An 11,856-nucleotide genomic window follows, 5' to 3' on the forward strand; every position below is an offset into this window, starting at 1 on the left:
TAGTTCAAGTATATGCAGTGATTATTGAATATAACTATAGCCTAATAGATGCCTTAATTGTTTTCTACCAACAGGAGAGAACAGTTAGTACAGCATGCCAAACTGACCCCTGGGTGCCKGAGTGTTCCTGTGCTGCGGTGGAGAAGAGGTCCACAGGGACCATCACTAAAGAGCTCGGGGCCCGGCTAGATTGAGCTCACGACCATCAGTATGCAACCGAGTCCTGCCCCTATACGCCACAGATGGAGCTGACGGAGAGTGAGATCAGTGAAGACCAGAACTCGCTGTATGAACCTGAGAGCTCAGAATCACAGTCATCACAGTCCTAGCCAAGATAAACTGTCTATCACTTTGGGGGAGCGGGGTGGTGTTACGAAAATGGAGAAGGAGCAGGCCTTTCAACAGCAAATTCAAAGATGCACCCATCCATGAYGGGAATCTGAGTGGAATTGATTTTCCACTGATTTTTTTACCCTTTTCAATGGATGTGCTAACCTTGTCCCGGTTCGGCTGTTTCGACTCTCTCTCTCAACCTATTAATGCCCAGCTATGAAAAACCAACTGACATTTGCTACTGAGGTGTTGAACTGTTGCACCCTCTATAACCACTGTGGTTATTATTTTGATGTAAAAAGGGCTTTTGTAAAATATATTTGATTGATTGATTGTTTGCTGTGCTGGATYCTGTGTATTCACTAAACGTCTGAGTGATGGGCCATTTTTATACAGTATCTGTAACATATGTTGGTGTGTATTTCATCTGCATCTTAACTTATTAAAGGGTCAATCAGCAGTAGAAACAATAACACAGTGACTCCCTGGTCCTTATTTGGTAAAAAGCGGAGGGATGGGGCTGGAGAAATGTAACCACTCTCAAATTCATAGACAGAGCTATCGATGCAAGGACTGACCATCCAATGATATCAAAACTGTAATTCTGTTTCTGTGATCTGTTTCCACTACCATGTACTCAGTTCGCTTTGGATAAAGGCGTCTGCTGAATGGCATGTATTATTAACGTCTACTTTGACTCTGCCAACTAGCTGTCCAGTGTAGTTACCATTCCTTTCCACTAGAAAGCAGCCAAAGCTAGTTGAAGTCACTACTCTATCAACAGGGACAAGGGATTAGTGGGCGTTGAAAGTCGTTTTATCTTCAAAGCAAGTTAATCTGGTTGCACTTGAACCTGTTGTTATAGTGGACAAGCTAACTAATACTATTTTTTTTACATAAGGCGCAGGCATTAGGTCTATGTCTTAGGCTTGGCTAGATTTAAAGAAATTAACTGGTTTTCTTCAAACTTTTCTTCAATGCCTTTGCTTCTGGCTATGCGTGCTTTAGGGAAGAGACGACACACGCAGGGATGAGACGATGTACACCCCGTCTAATTCTCTCTCAGGGTGAACTGGCGATAAAACTGCCAGCCTGTATGCTCTGCAAACCAAATCATAAGAAAAGTTAGTCTGATACCTAAACTAAATCACAATGTATTTATAATGAGCACCCCCCATTATTGGTTAGAATGAGATTTAATGAATCATGATGCTGTCTGCGATTGGAACTCCGGTCCTCTAATCTAAAGGTAAATGTGTTACCAACGCGCCAAACAGCGCTGATGKTACAAATCATTATAGGATACTGATTATATATATTGAGCGCCGACACATCATGGAAATTGATTATACCCCACAAGACATGTCACCAGAGGTCTCTTCACAGTCCCCAAGTCCAGAACAGCATTTGGGAGGCGCACAGTACTACATAAAGCCATGACAACATGGAACTCCATTCCACATCAAGTAACTGARGCAATCAATAACATTTGATTTAAGAAACAGATAATAATACACCTTATAGAACAGCGGGGACTGTGAAGCAACACAAACATAGGCACAGACACATACATACACACATACGATAACATATGCACTATACACGTTAACATATGGATGTTGTACTGTAGATACAGTTGAAGTCAGGAGTTTACATACACTTAGGTTGGAGTCATTCAAACTCGTTTTTCAACCACTCCACAAATTTCTTGTGAACAAACTATAGTTTTGGAAAGTCGGTTAGGACATCTACTTTGTGCATGACACAAGTACATTTTTCCAACAATTGTTTACAGACAGATTATTTCAATTATAATTCACTGTATCACAAATCCAGTGGGTCAGAAGTTTACATACACTGAGTTGACTGTGCCTTTAAACAGCTTGGAAAATTCCAGAAAATTATTTCATGGCTTTAGAAGCTTCTGATAGGCTAATTGACATKATTTGAGTCAATTGGAGGTGTACCTGTGGATGTATTTCAAGGCCTACCTTCAAACTCAGTGCCTCTTGCCTTGACATCATGGGAAAATCAAAAGAAATCAGCCAAGACCTCAGAAAATAAATTGTAGACCTCCACAAGTCTGATTCATCCTTGGGAGCAATTTCCAAATGCCTGAAGGTACCACGTTCATCTGAACAAACAATAGTACGCAAGTATAAACACCATGGGACCATGCAGCCATCATACCGCTCAGGAAGGAGACATGTTCTGTCTCCTAGAGATGAACGTACTTTGGTACGAAAAGTGGAAATCATTCKCAGAACWACAGCAAAGGACCTTGTGAAGATGCTGGAGGAAACAGGTACAAAAGTATCTATATCCACAGTAAAACGAGTCCTATATCGACATAACCTGAAAGGCCGCTCAGCAAGGAAGAAGCCACTGCTCCAAACCCGCCATAAAAAAGCCAGACTACGGTTTGCAACTGCACATGGTCTGATGAAACAAAAATAGAACTGTTTGGCCATAATGACCATTGTTATGTTTGGTGGAAAAAGGGGGAGGCTTGCAAGCCGCAGAACACCATCCCAACCATGAAGCACGGGGTTGGCAGCATTATGTTGTGTGGGGGCTTTGCTGCAGGAGGGACTGGTGCACTTCACAAAATATATGGCATCAGATGAAGGGAAATTATGTGGATATATTGAAGCAACATCTCAAGACATCAGTCAGGATGTTAAAGCTTGGTTACAAATGAGTCTTCCAAATGGACAACGCCTCCAAGCACACTTCCAAAGATGTGGCAAAATGGCTTAAGCACAACAAAGTCAAGGTATTGGAGTGGCCAACACAAAGCCCTGACCTCAACCCTATAGAACATTTGTGGGCAGAAATGAAAAAGCATGTGCGAGCAAGGAGGCCAACGAACCTGACTCAGTTACACCAGCTCTGTCAGGAGGAATGGGCCAAAATTCACCCAACTTATTGTGGGAAGCATGTGGGAGGTTACCAGAAACGTTTGACCGAYGTTAAACAATTTAAAGGCAATGKMWCRAWYTAKTAATTGAGTCTATGTAAACTTCTGACCCACTGGGAATGTGATGAAAGAAATAAAATCWGAAATAAATTATTCTCTCTACTATTATTCTGACATTTCACATTCTTTAAATGAAGTAGTGATCGTGTCTGACCTAAGCCAGGGCATTTTTACTAGGATTAAATGTCAGGAATTGTGAAAAACTGAGTTTAAATGTATTTGGCTAAGGTGTGTGTTAACTTCCGACTTCAACTGTAGGTAGTGAGTGGTGGAGTAGGGGCCTGAGGGCACACAGTGTGTTGTGAAATATGTCAATGTATTGTCATTTTTCTGGACCCCATAAAGAGTAACTGGGATCCATAATAAATAAAAATACAAAGAAATTGCAGGAATATCCATCGAGGGAGCAGCAAGGGGGAGGGGTAGAATTTCTGGGGGGCATGAGGTGGACAGCAGGAGCAGGAAGCTGCCTAGTGGATATTTTGCAGCCTCATGGTTTGGGAAAGGAAGCTTTTGGCCAGTGTGACAGTTTTTGCCATGATTCTCCTATATTGCCGGCATCTGAGTGATGGACGTGGGGAGAACAGGCTGTGGCTCGTGTGACTAAAGTCCTTAATGATCTTCTTGGCCTTRCTGCGACACCTGGTGTTGTAGGTTRCCTGGAAGGCAGGGAGTGAGCACCCAAAGGTGCATTCGGCTGAGCGTACCATCCCCTGTAGAGCATTGTGGTCAGCGGCGGTGTCGTTGCCGTACCAGGCTGTGATGCAGCCTGACAGTAGGCTCTTGATGGTGCTCTCGATGGTGCTCCTGTAGAACACTGTGAGGGTCCTCGGGGACAGGCCAAATTTCTTCAGCCTCCTGAGGTTGAAGAGTTGCTGCCTTGCCCTCTTCACCACTGTGTCTGTATGGTTTGACCATTTCAGCTCATCAGAGATGTGTACGCCGAGGAACTTGAAGTTTTTGACCGTTTCCATGGCCGCCCCATTGATGAGGATGGGGGCGGGCCCAACCTGGTTCCTCCTGAAGTTCACAATCAGCTCCTTTGTTTTGCTGAGGATCAATGTGGAGGAGGTAATGTTGCCTACCTGCATTKATTTTGTCCAGGTTGGTGAGGGCAACGTGCAGTGCAATGGTGATTGCGTCGTCTGTGGATCTGTCAGGGCGGTAGACGAATTGGAGAGGGTTGAGTGTGTCGGGGGGGGAGGAGGTGATGTGGTCTTTGACTAGCCTCTGGAAGCACTTCATGATGACGGAAGTGAGTGCTACATAGTCATCCGACCRGCTGAATTGCTCRTCCACTTTGTCCCTTTACTTGTGTCTCGCAATATTGATCAAAAAATGCGTAGGTTGTATTTGTACTGTTTAGTCATACAATTGTATGATGTCCTTCAGTTTCCCAACAAGGCTGCCATCAATCCAAATGTTTTTATTCYGATAAGTTTTGAAAGACATGACATCTATGAATATTTTGATGAATCAAGTGACTGTGTTGTGTATTCKWTGATGTTATCCCMAGAGGCTTTACGGAAGATATTCCAGTCCACGTGATCGAAACAGACTTGGAGCATGGATTCTGATTGGTCAGACCAGCGTTATACACACCTGACCAACGGAACTACCCTCTTGAGTCTTTGTTTGTAGGCTGGGGGGAGAAAAATGTAGTATTGGTCAGATTTGCCGAAAGGAGGACGGGAGAGGGCCTTATACCCTTGTGTGGTGTGTAGCAGTGGTCAAGTGTGGAGTTGGATAGTCAATGTGTTGATAGACATCCGTGGTCACCGATTACTAACTACTTTTGTTAAAGTCCTCCACAACAATGAACGCTGCCCCCATATGTGAAATCATGCGTTTTGGGAACACTTCACATGTGATGATACTTCACGTGGTTTTGGAACACTTCACATGTGATGATACTTCGCGTGGGTTTGGAACACATGACGATATTTCACGTGGTTTTGGAACACATGACGATATTTCACGTGGTTTTGGAACACATGACGATATTTCACGTGGATTCAAATTTTCATATGGGAATATTTTTCACAGGTGATGTCACGAAATAGTCAGTGTTTCCAATTTACACATTTGACATGCATGATGTACTGTATGTTAATTTATACAGTAATTAATATTCAACATGGCCTAACCTGGGATTTGAACTCACAACCTTCTGATTCATGGCATTCCAACCTTCCTGCTAAAACATTATGTGAGTGTCAATGACTGATTTCACCTGGATTCCTACACTTGCATTCCTACACACRTTGGACAAAGTCAATCTCAGCTTTGTTAAAAATACACCCCAGAAAAACTATTATTTTTATAGCAGTGATTCAGGAGTAACATTAAACAGAATAATATGCCACACCAACATACAGAAAACRCTGAATTTGCTGAAATTAGCAAATTAAATCGATGATGAGTGAATAGTCAGATTAACTGATAGCTAAAATAACCACGTAGATGGCACTATTTTGCTAAGTGCTGAGATGAATTATAGGTATTGAATGTGTAGGGGACTTCAGAGAATGCTAGAATTTGTGGCACAGCAGAAAGATCAGCAGACTCCAAATAGGGTCATATTGAAAYGTCAGTGCTAAGTGATCATGTAAAATGTAAATCATATTGTAATTGATTAAAGATTTTTACGCTATTTAGCTGAATCACTTCCCTTACAAAAAAAACATGTGAAATAGCTGTTTTCACATGTTGAGCTACATTTTTTAAGTAATGGGGTGTCAATACTTTCTGAAAGCACTGTATATTTTGAAACCGCAGTATGAATTGTATCCCAATATCCAGAAGGGGGAGACATGGGAAGCATTGAACTACAGAAATCCATCTGTGGCCATATAGAATTATGTTTTTGACTACTCCAGGCCACACTGTCAGCTAGGCAGGGAGAGTCGAGTCCAGAATGCTCACAGTCATCTCTGTGTTCAGGTTTGGCCACTGTAAAGTACTATCCATAGTATCCTGAGACCCAACCCCTCCCTCCGCTGGTGAGATGCCACAGACAGACAGGKGCAAGACATCATTAGCTATCTTTCCAGAGATTTTTTTGGTCAACACTTAGAAATTTCGCATAGAAAATAGACGTGACAATTGCCTGCTATGATGTGTTTCCATTGAACTATCTTGTATCTATAAAAACAGCTGGTCTTAATGATGACACCTAAAAAAAAGTGGTCGAAGTGTTTCCATTATCCATTAGGACAAATTAAGCATTAATTATCACGGATCAGGAAAATACCCAGATGCAGACAGTTCGAATAATAGACGTTTATTATATAAACAGGGGGCAGGCAAAGGACAGGTCAAGGGCAGACAGGGATTGGTAGTCCAGGCCAGAGTCCGTAAAGTACAGAGCGGCAGTCAGGCTCAGGGCAGGCAGAATGATCAAAACCGGGATAACTAGAAAACAGGGGCTCAAGAAAACAGGAGMACAAAAAGCACGCTGGTAGGTTTGACAAGACAAGACGAACTGGCAACAGACAAAGAGAGAACACAGGTATAAATGCACAGGGGATAATGGGGAAGATGGGCGACACAAGCACAAGCTCCTGCAAACAGGAGACAAAGGGCTGTGAGACATAGGTTTAATCCTAGACACATGAAAAGTGGGATGTATACGGAGGGTACGGGACAACAGAAGACAAACAGCAAAGGGGCTAAGAATCTTGGAGATGGGGAAAGGGCCAACAAAACATGAGGAAAGTTTGCGGGACTCCACCCAGAGGGGCAGATCCCGAGTGGACAGCCATACCCTCTGCCCGAGACGATAACGGGGACCGTCAGGGTCCYGTGGCGGTCAGCCTGTCGCTGATACCTGGAGGTGGTCTTGAGAAGAGCCGACCGGGCTCTCTTCCAGGTATGGCGACAGCGGCGGACGAACATCTAGGGCGAGGGTATGCTGACCTCATCCTCTTGTTCGGGGAAGAGTAGGGGCTGATATGCCAAATGGCATAACCAGATATTCATAGTGTCRGCTGGCCGTGTTGAAGTCTTTCTTCCASTCTTCCCCTTCCCGTAGCCACACCAGATGGTAGGTGTTCCGCAGGTCCAACTTGGAGAAAATGGTGGCCCCCTGGAGCAGCTCGAAGGTCGAGGCGATGAATGGTAGCGGGTGGCAGTTCTTAACCTTGATGTCATTGAGGTCCTGATAGTCGATGCACGGCCACAGGGTTTAGTCCCTCTTCTCCCCAAAGAAGAACCCTGCGCTGGAGGAGGAGGCAGAKGTACGGATACACCCTGCAGCCAGGGAGTCCTCGATGTAGGTCTTCYTAGCCTTGGTCTCCGGACCTGACAGTGAATACAGTCGTCCCCGGSGTGGTGTGGTGCCCGGGAGAAGATCAATCCCGCAGTCATAGGGTCGATGCGAAGGAAGCAAAGTGGCCCGGGCCTTACTGAAAACCTCCCGGAGGTCCTGGTACTCTGCAGGAACGACGAAGAGGTCTGAGGCTACTTCTGAGCCCACAGGAAYARGTCCCAGGGCAGGCTGCGCCGACWTCAGGCAATGGGCGTGGCAGAACGGGCTCCAGCCCGTGATAGCACTAGCAGCCCAGTCAAATCAAATCAAATGTTATTTGTCACATACACATGGTTAGCAGATGTTAATGCGAGTGTAGCGAAATGCTTGTGAATGAGTCGATGAGGAGATTGTGTCGCTGGAGCCAAGAGAATCCAATACCACGGGAACCTTAGGAGACTTAATAAGCTTGAACTGTATAGCCTCGCTGTGGTTCCCTGACACCCGCAGGTTGATGGGGATGGTATTGTGGGTGKCCCTTTCTATAGAGCGCCCGTCCAGTGCTCTTACGTCCATGGGAATGGAAAGGGGCTGAGTGGGGATGCCCAGCTCTGACACCAGGGTAGTGTCCATAYAATTCTCATCGGCCCTAGAGTCGATGAGTAACCAGAGAGATTTTGACTGGTTCCCCCACAGCAGGAAGGCATGGAGAGGGGTGCGAGTAAGGAGAGAAGGAAAGTTCTCCGTATGGCCCACCAGAGTATTTGTCCCTACCGGTGAGCCTGGTATTTTAGTGGACAGGTAGACACGAAATGACCAGTAGTCCCGCAATACAGGCAACACTGTGTTAAGCCTGTGTAAACGTRTGGCTGGAGACAACCTACCTCTGCCTAGTTGCATTTGCCCAGATTTCGGAGAATCACGTGGAACTTGGGTAGCCTCGGATTCTCTTGGAAATGTAGACATCGGGAACTTCCAAGATGCATTGGAGGCAAGGTGGAATCCTTGGGCAGGCGAGTGGGACCGGAATCGYACCTCCTCTCCTTCCTATGTTCCCGTAGCCGCCCATCGATCCGGATGGTCAGGGCGATGAGCGAGTTGAGATCCTCGGCAGTTCCCAGGCTGCGAGCTCGTCCGTAAACTTCCTCCGATAATCCGTACAAGAATGTGTCGAACAGGGATTCTCAGCAGCCAACGTGCGGAAATCCACAGCATAGTCTGCCACACTGTGGGAGTCTTGCCAAAGTTGGAGTAACTTCCGGGCAGCCTCTCTCCTGGAAAATGGGAAATCGAAAACATTCTTCACCTCCACCACGAACTCCAGACTGAAGCACACAGTAGACTGCTGTTCCCCCACTGCCGTAGCCCAGGCGAGAGCCCTCCCAGACATCAGCTTGATGAAGTACGCTATCTTCAAGCAGTCCGAGGGGAAGGAGGAGGGCTGCAGCTTGAAGATGAGGGAACACTTAGAGAGAAACGCCCGACAGGTTCCCGACTCTCCAGCGAAGCATTCTGGGGGAGGTAAGTGGGGTTCTCGGGAAGCCTGGGTGGCCGGMAGAGACGCGCTGCTGACAGCCGGGTTACTGAGGGGCTGGGAGGTTACTGTCGTGGTAGACTGCGTATCAGACAACCCGRGGAATTCTCCAGCAATGTATTCAACCCTCAGTCATGGCGTTCTGCTAAGGTCTGGAAACCTTCCATAAGACCACGAAGCAACGCCTCGTGCCTTCCAATTGTGGCTCCTTGGGAGGAGACGGCGTTGCGGAGCTGATCCGAGTCTGCTGGGTCCGTAATGGCCAGTTCGTACTATCACGGCTCAGGAAAAGACCCAAATGCAGACAGTTCGAATAACGAACATTTATTATATAAACAGGGGGCAGGCAAAGGACAGGTCAAGGACAGGCAGGGGTCGATAGTCCAGGGGAGAGTTCGTAAGGTACAGAGCGGCAGGCAGGCTCAGGATTGGGGGCGGGCAGAGCTCAGTAATCCAGGGAAGTGGCAAAAGGTACAGAACTGCAGGCAGGCTCAGGGTCAGGGCAGGCGAAGACAGGTGAAACAGCTCAGGGTGTGACATTAATAAATTGTGACAGCTTGTATGGACGACATAGGCCCTCACACCTATCTGTTTCAACTTTCAGGTATCTGAGTGGTGCAGTGGTCTAAGGCACTGCATTGCAGTGCTAGCTATGCCACTAGAGATCCTGGTTCGAGTCCAGGCTCTGTCGCAGTCGGCCATGACCGGGAGACCCATGGAGCAGCGCACAATTGGTCTGGTTTAGGGGAGCGTTTGGACAGCAGGGTTTTCTTGTCCCATCACGCACTAGCAACTCCTGTGGCGGGTCGGGGGCAATGCATGCTGAAACGGTCGCCAGGTGTACAGCATTTCCACTGACACATTGGTGCTTCCGGGTTAAGCAGGCATTGTGTCAAGAAGCGGCTTGGCTTGGCTGGGTTYTGTTTCGGAAGACGCACGGCTCTCAACCTTCGCCTCTCCCAAGTCCATACGGGAGTTGCAGCGATGGGACAAGACTGTAACTACAAATTGGATTACCACGAAAAAGGGGTAAAATAAAACATACAAATAAAAAAAGCCAGTWTGGATAGAATTCAAGAATTTACTAATATATACCATATTCTAATAATTAGTAAGACTTGCGAAGCAAAAGTCCCTACTTTAAATCCTGWAAGAATGATTTCTGACGTATTAATGGAGCTTCGGAAGCAAGAGTCCCCACTTTAAATCTTTGTCATACTTCGACTTAATATAGTTGTTAATATTTGCCACTCTACTCCTCTTACATCGTTTAAGCTAGAAACGTCATTCATACTTTAAAATGTGTAAACCGGTCTGGATTAAGTTTAATTTATATAACCTTTTGATACTTTTAAAAATATATATATTTTGTCCTTCTTTTTGTCCTTTTTCCACTTTCATGGGATTTCTTCAACATTCTAAAGGTCCCATTGTGACATCATGACTTCCAACATTCCATTCCACTTTTGCCACAGATATGCTACTTTGACAACTTTCCCAACAACTTAGGTAAACAGTTAGTGTATGAAATCTTCCTCTAATTGTTCTGCTATTCAAATCTGGAAATCGGAACAAAAATATATTTATACCAATCGAACAATACAGCTGTTTTAGTAACCGCATGAACAATTTATTTCCAACTTTTTAAGAAGTTACATGCTGGTTAATGATATCGCTGTACCATCATTCTCCAGTTGGGCCTCCCCGTMTCTCTTGGTGAGCAAGCCAGATGGATCTCTTAGATTTTGCACTGACTACCGGAAGYTTAGTGTGACACACTCCCACGGATGGAAGATTGTGTTTACCAGGTTGATGCTGCCCGMTTTTTCAGCGAGTATGATTTGCTGAAYGGTTACTGGCAGGTGCCTTTGCCATCAAGAGCTCGTGAAATATCTGCTTTTATTATTCCTTCAGGTCTTTTCTCCTATACGGTCAGGAGTTTAGGCCTACTACGCAACGCTCCTGCTACGTTTCAGCGTCTTATGAATAGGGTGATCTCTGGCCTGTTTATCTAGATGATGTGGTTGTTTTATAGTGACACTTGGTAGTGCTATCTGGTGCAGATACGCACTCTGTTTGAACGTTTGACTGAGGCCTGTCTCACTGTGAACTTAGCCAACAGTGACCTACCTCGGCAGAGTGGTCAGGCAGGGTCGTGTCTCCCGGTGCGGGCTAAAGTGGCCGCCATCGATCTGTTTCCACCGCCCACCACCAAGAAGGAGCTGCAACGCTTCCTATGTATGGTTGGGTATTATCAGGGTTTTGCTTCAACTTCTCCACGGTTGTAGCACCTCTGACTGATCTGTTGAAGGAGAGGCTGATTTAATCTGGTCTTCCTGCTGTCAGAGTGCTTTTGAAAATGTGAAACTTCTTTTTAGCTCTGACCCTGTGTTGGCTGCCCCATGATTGGAACTGCCTTCAGCCTATAGTGTTGCTACAGGTGTAGTGTTGGCTTCAAGCAGATGGGGGTGTTGAACATCCTGTTGTTAGTTATTTCTCCGAAAGTTTAACAGCTATCAGTTGATTATTCAGTGGGGGAGAAAGAGGGCGTTGCAGCATTTTGAGTATATGTGTGGTCCCTATTGTGGTTTACACTGACCACAACCCCCTTACTTTCCTGCACACCATGCTTTGCCCAAATCGCAGGATTATGCGCTGGTGTTTGTTCCTCGCAGGTGTTCCATTTGGATGTACGACATGTAAAAAGTCTGGATAATGTGGTGGCTGATGCGTTTTCCCCTGCAGCCAATTGTCGAGTCT

This window comes from Salvelinus sp. IW2-2015, linkage group LG4q.1:29 (assembly GCF_002910315.2).
Source record: "Salvelinus sp. IW2-2015 linkage group LG4q.1:29, ASM291031v2, whole genome shotgun sequence".
Lineage (NCBI taxonomy): Eukaryota > Metazoa > Chordata > Actinopteri > Salmoniformes > Salmonidae > Salvelinus > Salvelinus sp. IW2-2015.